This window comes from Schistocerca cancellata, chromosome 2, assembly GCF_023864275.1.
Source record: "Schistocerca cancellata isolate TAMUIC-IGC-003103 chromosome 2, iqSchCanc2.1, whole genome shotgun sequence".
Taxonomy (NCBI): domain Eukaryota; kingdom Metazoa; phylum Arthropoda; class Insecta; order Orthoptera; family Acrididae; genus Schistocerca; species Schistocerca cancellata.
In genome coordinates, this window is record NC_064627.1 from 26,848,295 (window position 1) to 26,858,583 (window position 10,289).

Here is a 10,289-nt window from a genome sequence, read left to right on the forward strand (position 1 = left end):
GGTTAACATCTTGTAATCGGAATTTAATAATGTCAACGGCTGGAAGTCTTGCGGCCTGCGCCCCCCGTTTAGTTTTGGTTTTGATCATGCCCTCCAAAATTTCGGGGGAATGCAGAAGTCTGGATCCACGTGTTCGCGGCACATCTGCCCCCATACTTCCCCCATCAGGTCAGAAAAGGTGCTATCAAATTCAAGCAGAAGACCATCGCATCCAGGGGATTTGTTTATAACAACCCGCGACAGGGCCATGCGTATTTCTTCCCTCGTGACGCCTCGCGCTGATGGCAAATACTGAATGTGCGATGGTTCTATGCCATCGCGTATTAGTACGACCGTACCACCACCACCGTCCATAATTAGGTTGACGTAAGACGTGTAACCATAAACACCCAGGAGGAGGTCTCGAACGTGAGCCACTTCTCTTCAAAGTGACTTAGTACTTCCCCGTAAGGCCGTAGCGCGTCCACGACAAGCGTCGCGGAAACTTGAAACGGCAGCTCGAATATTCGTATGTTTCGGACGCCGACGCCTGCACCGTCGGCAGTCACTGCAGCCAGGTTGCCGTCCGAGTGATGGAAACGATATCCATCGGTGGAACGGCGAATAAGCCCCTCGCACGCTGCTTCATCGACAAATTTCAGGTAAACTGTGCTGGATACGATCGAAAGATGTATACAGAGAAGTTCTTGTCGATCGACGTGTATTACGTCACGCAGGAAACGACTTCTTATGTCTTAGACCGTACGTACTGGGCATGGAACGCAAATTTTATCTTGGCCTTTCTGTACGAAAGTTCGGGGCGATGTGCTTACACTCCAGTACCACTACCGGCACAGAGTCCCGCTTCGCAACACGGCTGAGAGCCGACTGTCTTAGACGCTAACGATCACCCCAAGCATATAATTTAAATGCGTTGCCTTATTCCTATTGCGTACTGTTTCTCGAGAAACGTCGAAGTTGACTTTTCCCTGTAATCTTGTGAAAAACATTAATAACAACTTGTTTCTCACCATTAACGTTGTTCCGCACGTGTGTTTCACTAAGAAGCAGGAAGCAGTGTCATCCATTTTCACGGTACGGATGAGCAGCGGGACAATCAGTGCACAGGCAGAGCTCACCGAGACTGTGACTGTACACGATTTCTGAAATAAAAATTAAATATCTAAAGCATCATTAAGAAAAAAGCGTTGATGGTTGTTAATACATCAGAATGTCATTAAAGTTTCATTTACAATGACATAGTGATAAGATACCTAATACATAAATTAGACCTCCATCCAGGAGCTGACTGATTTAGGTTTTCCGTGATTTCCCTAAATCGCTCCAGGCAAATGCCGGGATGGTTCCTCTGAAAGGGCACGGCCAACTTCCTTCCCTAATCCGATTAGACCGATGACCACGCTGTCTGGTCTCCTTCCCCAAACCAACCAACCAACCAACCAGGAGCGGAACAACACCAGTGTGCGAGAGCTACGGCTGCTGGCCAATCGTCGCGTTCGTGTTTGCTTACATCAGGTGTATTCTTATGATGAACGGAGTATTGTGCACGTGAGCGAATTCACAGGATTTGAGAAACTGCTGTCTATTCCCTCTCGGCAATGATGTGTCTGCTAATTCTCACACGTCCACGCGTACTCCCGCCAGATGGCAACCACGTTAGACCCGTTTAACACAGCCTATGTACAAGGGCTGTCTGACACGTTTCATTCACAGCGGAGTGTAGTGCAGTAGACCCTTTGGGGCACCCACACACGAGCAACGGGTAACACTGATACGTCTCCAAGTTGTGTCCGCCGCTCGTGGTCTCGCGGTAGCGTTCTCGCTTCCCGAGCACGGGGTCCCGGGTTCGATTCCCGGTGGGGTCAGGGATTTTCACCTGCCTCGAGATGACTGGGTGTTTGTGTTGTCCTCATCATTTCATCATCATCCAGGAAAGTGGCGAAATTGGACTGAGCAAAAGATTGGGTAATTGTACGGGCGCTGATAACCACGCAGTTGAACGCCCCACAAACCAAACATCATCATCATCATCACGTCTCCAAGTTGTGCGATCTGTGCTCTGATAGTTCGGAATTCCCATGCAATGTGATTAATCGCATGCGACATCTCGGCTATTTGTTGCAATATGGCTGCCTGTCTGTGACTCGTTTCCCTCTTGTATTAAGTCTGATTGTAGAGCTTTGTTTCGTTTCACTTTGTCCACGTTTAGTGAAAACCTTACGTTAGAATCTATAGTTACTCAGCGGAGATGCTATTTATATTTAAAGGTAATAAATATAACGAATCAGTGAGGCCCTGAAGTGAATACTGAGCCGTGGTAAATAATTGTTGTTTTGAAGAGCGCGCCGTAGCGCGTAGTGTGAAGCAGTCGCCCTCCGTTTCTCGCGGTGGCGTCGCTGTGGCAATCGCAGCTTTAGTGTCTCCCTCTGGTGAGAAAGGGGGGGGGGGGGAGTTGCCTGTTCACATGCATTTAAGGGGCGCTATGAGCTCGTCAAACACCTTCTCCAGTTTGCCGATGACACCGCCTTCCTTACCCTTGCCCCCACCCTGCAGCGCTCCCCAACATACTCCAATCCCATCTTGACCGGTTCACCGCTTGGTGCAACCAGTTGCTCAAGGTCAATCCCTCCAAAACCCAGGCAATCATTGTAGGCAAAACCATCCCTTCCTTCCGCCTCCTTGATTTCTATCTCACCATGTATGGCCGTCCTATCGCCCTCACTCCCACCCTTAAGTACCTTGGCGTCACCCTCGACCGTCGCCTCTCCTGGACTCCCCACCTCCGGACAATCCAAGCCAAGGCCCGCTCCCGACTCAGTCTCCTCAAGCTCCTTTCCGGCCGTACGTGGAGTCTGGACCCCTCCATCATCCTCTAAACCCATAAATCCCTCATCCGCCCTATCCTTTGTTACGCCCATCCAGCTTAGATGTCCGCCCCCCCTACCTTTTATAAATCCCTCCAAATCCTTGAACGCCATGCTCTCCGCCTCGCCTATCGCATCCGTCTCCCCTCCCCCACGCGGATCCTGTACGATCTCATCCCCTTCCCCCACCTCCTTCTTTTCCTTGAAAGGATACGGATCCTGTACATCTCCCGCAAACTTGATCCTCCTCACCCGCTTGTCTCACCCATCATTCCCCACCCCCGCCCGCTGCCGCACATGTATTCCCATGTGCCACCCGGTCTCCATCTCTCCACCCTCCTTACCCTCTCCCAAGGTGGCTTCCGCCAGCTCCCTCTCCCTGATGGTGCCCTCCTCCCCTTCATATACCCCTCCTACCAACTTTGATCCTCCCACCCTCCTCCTGTGTTTGCTCCTCTGGGCACCCTCCCTCCCTTCTCTCCCTCTTCCCTCCCTCCTCCATTTCTCCTCACTCCTCCCCCAGGCTTCCCCTCCCCAGGCCCTCTCCTCCTGCCCCCATCTCCTCACCCATTGGCATCCTTGTTCTCCCCTCTCCCCCACCTCACCCTTATTCCTCTCTTGGCAGGTCCCCGGACTCTCACACTCTGAGAGGACATTCGCCGGAGATCATCGCCATCAGTGTCTCGTGTGTGCCGTCGTGTTTAGTGTTCAGTGTTCACCGTGACACTCCATCGTTCACCAGTGCCATCGTCATCTTCAGTGTTTGTGCTTCGTGTCAACAGTTTGTAGTGTGGATTATCATCGAGTGTGAACGGCTTCATGTTTTTTATGTTCATGTGTCTACTGTTTTTTCCCGCCGTTTTGTTCCAAGTCATGTATCTTCTCTGTTTTTATCATTGTACTATCTTTGGCTGAAGAGCGGCGTATTGTGCAGCTGCCAGCCTACCTATTCTATGGGTTTTAAAATCACAATAAAGGAAAAAAAAAACTCATCAGTCAGTCAGTCTGAAGTCAGTCGATCAGTCTGGGTCTGTTTATCGTCCGTATTTGTTATGCAGTTAGTGTCTGTCTGTCGTCGGAGTGCTAGTATGTCTGTTGTTCGGATCAACCTTTAAAGCTGGCAAAATGAGAGTCTTTCCACTCCGCCAGTAAGAGAACTCAGCGAGTGGTCGCCCGGTTGGGGCTTAGTTCCTGCATCTGAGTCTGCGCGTTACGCCGCCAGTCTGTTCGAGTTTGCTCAGGCAATGGCCATTGGCGGTTGGATCGATCGGTTGGTCGGTCACGCACTGAGACACAAGATGACTTGTCCGTCTTGAACGTCGGCGGATGTGAGGTCGCCACGTGAGTCCAGTGGGCCGCGGCGTATAGCGAGGGGTCGACACGAGAGCAACAGGTGTCAACCCACCACATCAGTCTGGCCGGTGCTAGCTGCGACGCCGTGGTGTAACTGGTTCTCCGAGCGCTTCTCGGCCCCTTCAGTTACCAGCTTGTGTCTAGAAGTGAGTGGGAGACGCACCAGCAGGGCAGTCGCGACGGAGCAGCAATCGCGGACGGACCAGCAACAAGACTCAACAAAAGAGCTATGACATACATAAAAGAAGCCACGTTAACAATATTATGGATCACACAAGTCCAACTTGACCTAGGAAAACCACAAATGGATCCGATAGACGTTCATGAGAGAAAAATATACAGAGATAAGTTACACAAGTGGAATATTAGGTCAAGGAATGAAGTCCTTTAGAAACCAGGTACAAAGTGGAGTGAGGACAGAAAGAGGCTCCATGGAGAAAAAAACTGAGAGAATCGCGGAAGATTTGACAAAATGCTCAAATGAGGCAGAGTGATTCTACAGTGTGTCGAGGAAAATAATAATAATAATACAATACTGCTTAGATATTATAGATCACTGTCCAACATCATTTTATAATGATCTGCAGTCTGAAAAATGTGTGTCTGAGCTATCTGATAGCTCTGATGAAATGAGAAAAAAAACTTTTAATGCCTAGCCTGCAAGCTTCACCATTGCTCATCATACGTATCTGTATACATATGTTCCACTTGTGTGTGGTGTAACTGCCATAAGAGCTGTCAAGTAATAGTAGTGCATAACTGCTCTGGTTTATAATTTATTGTAACAGGACCTGAGATTCAAGGAATGATTTGTAAATAAGAACAAGGACACATGATAATAAATTATTTTGATTACTGATTATTCAAAAAGATTACAGTTACTTTCTGCTTCTGAATTAATAGAAAGTTATATGTTAGCTCTTAAGAATACAGCTACTGCACAGGAGTACAAGATGTATGTACTTACACATGCAAGAATCTCAAACACAATTCAAGTATTTTACGCTATTTTAAGAGCACGTTAATTTCGAGCAGTTGTTGCATGGCTCTTATATATATAAGAGCTATGTCTGAGTATTAACTAGGAAGATTATAATTCTTTTACAGAAATCTGTTAATTAACCTGCATATACTTTTGTTCTCAATTATATTTAATTATCGCTCATCGTTCGTGTATATATGACTATATGTAATTTGTTTAAAATAACTTGGAAGTATTTGTTCTTTTCTTGTTGCAGAACGTCATTTTTGAATAATGGTACAAAGATCTTATATATGAAATCTCTATTGAAACAGTACTGAAAACTAGGAGCGCCGAGTAAAAACTGCTTTATGGTTGTGTTTCGCATTACAATAATATTTATTAATGGATGGAACGATAATTTTTCATTCTATGGTTCTGTAATGCTTCGACGTAGAGCTGGTAAAAAGCTGTATAGGAATTTCCCATTTTGCAGGTCTTTTTGCTCATTTAAAACTCTGTCTGATAGATCTTTTTGATGGATGTTAATTTCAATTTCTTCCGTTACATTCATGATTTTTCCTTTCTGTAACTTACTTAATATTTGAAGTTATTCATCTGTATTAGGTATTGTGTGGTTGGTGTCGTTCAATTGTGCTGCAAATGCGGATGGGTTATTGTCGCTTATTGTCGTGCGTCGTTTAAATCGTGTGGTAGCTTTCCTTCCTGTTTATCCAATACAAAATTTTGGGCATTCTCCACAGTTCAACTTTGTAGATTCCAGAGCATAACATGGAGTCACGGAAGCAACGACGTAGATGTCATAAAAATGATCCATAAAGTGAGTTATAATGCGCCTGGTATATCTATAGATACATCTTGATCCTACATCAAAATCATGAGTGTCACTAATGTATCCAACGTATAACAGTTCAAGTATCTTTATATGCAGTATATATGCGAAAAAAAGTACATTTTGCGAAGTATGTAATATGCAAAAAGAACAAAGGCAAAAATGCTTATTAAAATTTACATAAAGAGGCATAAATATTACGGTATCCATTCCGGTTCTTCTACTATTACAACAAACGAAAATGTGTCCATTAATTTAGGAAATGTATGTCCTCGCTGTTCGTCTTTGAGACGGATCAAAGAGCTTTCCTTTCTCCAGTTCTACAAGTACTGCTGAGCGATAAGGTGTGTTCACTTTCTTAGCTTTAATCACAGAAACTTTTCGCTTGACGGTAGAGCTGACAGTCTTGTGATGGACTTCAGGCGACCAACTCCACAATAAAGAGAATTAAAGTTCGGTAGCATATGGTTTCCGTGTTGAAACATAACCTACTTCAAACGTTTGGATGTACTTGTATTTTGTGTACCCATGCAGTAGCTGTATTCTAAAACGCTAATGTACGGGTGTCTGTCCTATGGCATGTAAGGCGCATTTTATCTGATCTTTTGGCAGATATATGCGATGTCGTTTTTGTATTAGTAAGGACAGAAAGCGTTCGTAAGTTTCGCATTACAAACAACATTGCTTTAAAGCCTAATTTTACATGCCCATTATATGGAGCGGTCCCGTATCGCTCTAGTGCGTTATTCCTTTCATCGATGTGTGTTAACAGTAGCAGTGAAACACGAAGAATAGCAAACAGTACTGCAGCAACGACAGAGCAGCGCCTTGCACCACGGTAGCCGCCAGTGCAGGCCAAGGCCGTGCTGTCGCCGCTCAGTACTGGCTGTTCTTCGTGTTGTACTGTCTCTGTTAATACACGTAGGCAAAAGAATGTCGCCCTAAACTGCATTGTCGAATGGACTCGTAAAATTCCACTTAGAAAAGCATTTCATTTGTAACGGGAAGCAAACTGGCGCTTTCCATTGACGCTGGGTGTCACATGAAACATGTGACGAACAGGATTTGTTTGCGCTTACTTCAGCTGCACATTACGAAGAAGAGATTACAAGTACCTGCGGAAACACCAGGGAAAATGTGCCTGAGAGCTCTTAAGCGAGACATCCCGTACTACTGCAATTTGGTAATGACTTGCTACGTACCGACTTCCTACCGCGTGCTAATGAAATGCTTGTCAGGCAAAATTGGCTGACGAAATTAACTACTATACTTGTAATGACCATGAGCAGTCTGAAAAAAATACATTTTTTTCAGTGACAGGTTAATGAGCTGTTGCAGATACTTGCCGGCGAAATTATCTACCATGCTCGTAAAGACCAGACAGTGAGCTGTCTGGAAAGAGATACCGTGGAGAATGAGCTGTTACTGCAATTTCGTAATGAAGCAGCGTAAAGATGTGTTGGCTTGTTATTTAAATAGAAGTTATTAATTGACAGGAATCACTGTCTGATATTTGGTAACTCGTAGCGTGGACGTAGTTGGATGACGTTATCGGTAGGTTGCGTGCACCACTATATTAATATTAATAACCACTAAAAAAAGAAAAAAAAGCGTTTTCTTTTACGTATCAACTGTTAAACAACAAACACCAAATTTTGTGAGCGGCCATTTTGGTTTGCTCACATTTATCTATTTATTTATTTTATTTAAATTTCATTGAGCTAACACGCTACGGTTCCTAACACAAACTGATTTAAAAAATGGATAATAATATCCATTAGGTACCGGTCGGAGAGATAAAATTTAGCAAACAATAATAGTACCTACTATATTGCGACAGTGCAATGTTTTCCTTTCTTTCCTTTCTTGTGGAAGTAACGTCTTTCAACCTCATTAGAAGAAAAACGTTCCACATTGCACATTGCAAATTGCTGTTGGGAGTTGGGTAGAAATATAGAAAAAACAACTAACGATTTGCGATTAGGACTCGCGTTCTGAGCGTACCATGTACCCTCCCAAGAAATAATAAAAAGGAAAATATTTAAATGTGAATACTCATCGTACTAAGTGTAACCTCACCACAAAAATTTTGAAAGGACAATAATTAAATGTTAATGGGAATCGTGCTCAACGCAACCTCCCAGCAGAAATAAAAGAAAAGTCTATGATAATGAAAACGTGCCAAAAGTTATTTCCCCACAAGATTACTGATTAATAATGACCCTAATGTTGTTGAGCTCCCACAAAACATCGTTAAATTGAAATAAAAGCGACTGTACCTTCGCTACAAAAATATTGAAAAATAATGACCCAATGTAAACTCGACACAAAAATTGAGAAATGAGCATTCAATTGTAATAATTTTTTTAATAACGATTGCTTTGAAAACAGAATTGTTATTGGGGCATTTCTTGAACAAATTAATTACAATTACAATACATTATTAGCTGAGCGCAATGCTGCTTCATTACCTTATTTAACAATATACCTCCTCCTGAATCGTGACCAGAGACCCATGTCGACGCCCGCCGACTCCGACCGAGTACATCTCGCAACTGCTTACTCGCAACTGAACTACATGCTCTCGCGACTCGCTACGTACCACAACTGCGTCCAACTCGGAAAAAAACACACTCGCGCGGTCAAGCGCAGACTAGCAACGATAAATAACTCCCTCGTCAGAGATCCTGTCATGCCTCGCCATCGCTGTCAATGAACACTGAATACATACGCGTTTCATAACCCTCCACTGGGGGGGGGGGGGGGGGGCAAAAATTTGGCAGCGATGGTGAGTCATTTGGACTTGCCATGAGCAACAAATTGTTTCAGAATTAGTTAACTTTACAATTACAGCATATATACAGATATAGAACATGAAGTAAATATGGTGCATATGCACCAAGTACAAACATATTAGGCAATGACAAAATGTGAGTACAAAACATATTAACAAATGACGTAAGTGCAGACGCACTGAAAAACTCTTTAGCATTTTCACAACAAATAAACATAATGGCAAAAAATCATGTTGACAAGTGACATAAGTGCACATGCACTGCAGTTCAGAACATATCAGCAAATCAAAATGTACATTCAATGAGTAGTAATCATGTTATAAAATGACAAAAGTGCACACGCACTGAAAAACTCTTTAGCATTTTCACAACAAATAAACACAATGGCAAAAAAAATCATGTTGACAAGTAACATAAGTGCACATGCACTGCAGTTCGAAAAAAAATGTATAGGCCATGAATACAAATGATGTTAGCTAAAAATGATTTTTCACTATGTTACAAGAATTAGGATAGGAAAAGGAAGGATTGCATCATGGTTGTGGCACTTTATGTTGCACGCAGCTGCACTGAAAGTCCATATCTTTCCACAGAAGTACAACACCAAGTGAGACAATCTGAAGTTCTTTTCCCAGAAGTATTTATCAGCGTACCCAAGACACTGAAATGTCGTAGTAATATTCCATGTTATCATTTTGGCAGTACATCAGGTACACCAAACAGTGCGACCATAATAACGTCTCCATCGCTCACGGTGGTGGACAGCATGTCGTGTCAACACCACGCTCTTACAAGGCACACCAACGTAAAATTAGTGCAAAAACCAAATATAGTGCCCCAAGATCAAGAGGATATACAGGACAAATGGATATTACAGAAATTCAGGGTAGTTAGGTCAGAAAGTGAAGGACATTAAGTCACATACTAGTCTCCATTGGGAATTACGTTAGTAGTTTGCGGCATTCATAGCCCAGTTATTGAACATTTCTGTACCATGTATGTAGTATTACAGAAAAATGTTCATTAATTGATTTACAGACAACATTGTCATTGGTCATTTCAATACCATAATCAGTAGCGTTCATTTCCCAGTTACAAAGCATAATCAGTAGCATTCATTTCCTTGTTACAAAGCATAATTAGTAGCATTCATTTACTAGTTACAAAGCATTATTAATCATTGGTCATTTAAATACAGTAATCATCTCAATACAGTAATCAGTAGCATTCTTTTCCCAGTTACAAAGCATAATCAGTAGTATTCATTTCCTTGTTGCAAAGCATTATTAATCATTGGTCATTTAAATACAGTAATCATCTCAATACAGTAATCAGTAGCATTCTTTTCCCAGTTACAAAGCATTATTAATCATTGGTCATTTAAATACCATAATCAGTAGTATTCATTATTCAAGTGACATATTATTCATAGCTGATCAGCATTACTCAGAACTCTCTTAAAC